Source organism: Perkinsus marinus (assembly GCF_000006405.1).
Source record: "Perkinsus marinus ATCC 50983 genomic scaffold scf_1104296944428, whole genome shotgun sequence".
Lineage (NCBI taxonomy): Eukaryota > Perkinsozoa > Perkinsida > Perkinsidae > Perkinsus > Perkinsus marinus.
In genome coordinates this window covers 25387-29154 of record NW_003211397.1, presented here as the reverse complement: position 1 = coordinate 29154, position 3768 = coordinate 25387, and positions in this window count along the sequence as shown.

Below are 3768 nucleotides of genomic sequence, written 5' to 3'. Positions count from 1 at the left end.
GGTGGTGGTGGTGTTAATGGAATAGACAGTATTATTATATCATCTAAGAATATTAGACTACATCAAACAAGTATTGGTACTTTCCTAGCATCAAGTATTCGTGATGGTAAATCTATCTATAATATCATCATGCATCATCATCATCATCATGCTACTGCTTACTCAGCAGAAATACTACCATCATCATCGCCATTGATATGTGATTGTTGTATCTACCCATCTGGAGCTATACGACGTGCTTATGTATATCCAACAACGACAATAGTAGATGATGATGATGATACACAAGAAGGTGGAGATCATCATCATCACCATAAACAGGCAGGGATGGATTTCAGTTATCATGATTTGAAGTAATAATAATAATAACACCGACTAGCATCATTAGCATGACCTCCTCCTCCTCCTCCTCCTCATTATTATTATTATCATGGTCAGATGTGAAATACCATATAATGATGATGTAGTAAGCGTATCAATGGCTGGTTATATAATTAGAGATGCTGTTAAATATTCGAGGAGACGTTGTAAAGGGACAGGTGGTTATCTACAATTATGTGATGCTATTGAAGTTGATATTAATGATTCATCAATAATAACAAGAATACGTGGTAAACCACTAGAATTAGATAAACAATACATAGTAGCTACAGCACTCATTACTCTACAAGGTAGTAGTAGTAGTAGTCATGAAGCTCAAATCTGTGATTATCATCATCATTATGCTGCTGTTGTTGCTGTCCTCTACAACATTATAATCATCAAGTTGATAATGATTATGATGATGCAGGTGTTGATAATAATGAGGTCTTGACCTCCTGGTATACGGACACGTATTTACAACAACAACAGTTCCGACGAGAACGATCATCATCATCATCATCATCATTGCATGCATACATGGATCCATTATACAACATCACTGATGACTCTATGATCGATAATGATGATGATAACGATGATTCGTCAAATAGACGGCGGCTTAATGATGTGATCTCGACGTTTAGAATACCAGCTAAACAAGCCATTATAGCATTGTAGGGCTACCGCCCCCGCCACCACTATCACCTACTACTACTACTACTACTACTACTACTACTACTCCTAGTAGTAGTACGATGGTGTCATAATCATTCATTAGGTACTCTATGGAAACATGGGCTTCCTTACACTTACAACAACAACACGATGATGATGATGATGATGATGATGATGATGATGATCACCATTGTTGTTGTTGTTGTCGTAGAGATGAAAGCATATCAGCCAGTGCATTAGCGAAGCTTGCCAATATCGAATATGTGGAATCTCATGTAATATAATATCAGCCATTATTACACCAATCTACAACAACAACATCATCATCATCAACTGCTGCTGCTGCTGCTGTTGCTCCTGTTAGTAGCCTGCTACTTTCAATGGTAATATTCTTAGGCGTTCCATAACTTCCTAGTTGTTGGAGGTCTTGATCCCATTCCACCCTCTAGTAGTGGCTATTCATCATCATCATCATCACGACCACAAGGTGATGATGATGATGATGACCACGATTATGATTATGATAGGGATAGTAGATCATCATCATCACAAGAATGGTCATTTGATCTATCGCGCGTCATTAGCGCCAAACACACAGCATGCGAATGTTTATCCTATCTGAGAGGAAATCATCATCATCGTCATCAAGAGTTATCTCCCATTCAACAACAACAACAACAACGAAGGGGAACAACAACTGTGGTTATCGAGTCAACTGGTCATGATAACAATACGGAGGAGGAGGAGGTCCAAACAAAGAGTAGTTCCATAACTGTATTAAGAGAGTATCATCATCATCATCAACATGAAGGAGAAGAACATGAACGCTTTGGTCTTGGATTTCAACGTCGATGGTGTTTGTTCCCTTGGCTAAGTGTCCTGCCACCAAACTCATCATCATTATTATTGTCCAACAATAACGATGATGATATTACTCCTATACTGTCCTATACTGGCTCATCACGGACTTACCCCAAATGTTGTTCACGTTCACGGAATCCTGAGGAGTCAGAAGAAGAAGAAGACGACGACGTATACCATATACCCGATCATGATCATAATCATCGTCGTCGAATCAAGCCCAAAGATTGGCCTCACTATTTGATTATTTAATTACCTCATTGTTGTCTATCTGATGAGCCCTTGGTTGTATGATGACGTATGATGAGAGATACAGATGATGATGACAAAGACGATGAAGCCTGGGTTCATAACCAAGCCTGGCAGTTTAACATGAGATGTTAGACCTACATCAATACTGATGAGTGTTTGAGTTAAGACTGCTGCTGCTGCTGCTGCTGCTTCTGCTGTCGCTTCATAGCTCGGTTACACTCTATATCATTGTGCTACATTAACCATGCTACTGTTAGTGTTGCCTAGTCAAGTATCGATCGATTTCTCATGGAACCCACCTATTTTTCTCGTCATGTCGAGACCCAAGCCTTTTTCTAGTTTGTTTTGGAAGGAATATGTCCAATTAAGTGTCATCAGTTAGCAGCCGATGCATAGTGGAAACCCTTACAATGAGGATATCAACTCAATCACAGTTCTTTGTTAATAGTTATTGTGCTGCATTCCTATTATCTGCACAATTGCATTATCATTATATCGTTGGAACGACATATTCTGTAAATTGTCTAATATGTCAAGTTTAAAGGTCGTCAAGTTTCAAGAGATCTTGTGATCAAGTAGTGCTACTAATCAATCAAGGATGGTGGTCATACAAACAATCATCAGGATTTCGCATCGTCGTCATCAGGGAGCATCATCATTCTTCAACACAGTGATACATGCAAGTTCGGCTCTGAAGAAGCGAACATATTCTCATTTCTAACCTCAGGAGTGGTGTGACGCTGTCAGGGGCGGCGGCGGCGGCGCTAAGGTTTGTTGCCAGTCTCAAGACTAGCCTCGAGCCAAGAATCAGTACATAAGCCGTAAGTCTCACCGACTTGGAGCTCGATCTTAGCAAGTGTGCTTTCTAGCTGTCCCTACTGGTTGGCATGCGATCCAATCCGCGAGAGAGGTAGACATGGGAAAGGCCTCACAAATAGGAAGGGAGAGTTTCTCGAAATGAAAGACATGAAGACATCTCCCTGTTGTTGGAACACGTGGCTGCTGCCTTTGAGATATCGTAACTCGGCGTCACTTACTCATCAATAATGACACAGGTGTATTGTGTTTCTCACCAGTTTACTTGCACAATAAGAGGCGTAGAGTCGGAGTACTGACTAGTTGTTTGAACGGGGAGCAACCCGCGTGTTCCATGCTCATGCTGGAATCGTGGAGGAACTTCATGTTGGAACCATGTTAATTGACCATACTGTATGCTTAAACAGTGGAATGAACGTCCTAAGCCGTTGATACTAAGCACTTGAAGGTTTGAATAACTGAGACAGAGATTACATGTCTGTACTGATCACAACATTGTGTATACATGCTGTAGGTGTATCTACTCTCGGTCACAGCGTTGGAAAGGAGTTCCAATGGTGTCACAGCAGATGAAAAATTCCTGCTGTAGATGGCCCATGACTGCGACACAGTAACTGCGTATTGGTCGATGAGTTCCTCGGTCTCCTCGGTCGTGTACTACTCCATCGTGCTGCTCCCAATCTGCGCAGATGCCGCCAAGATATGCGTTTCGACAGGTGTCGCTCGACTCAGTCAATCATCAAATACCTCGTCATCAAAGTCATCAGTTACATATATTCGTCACAATCTTGGACACTCGGT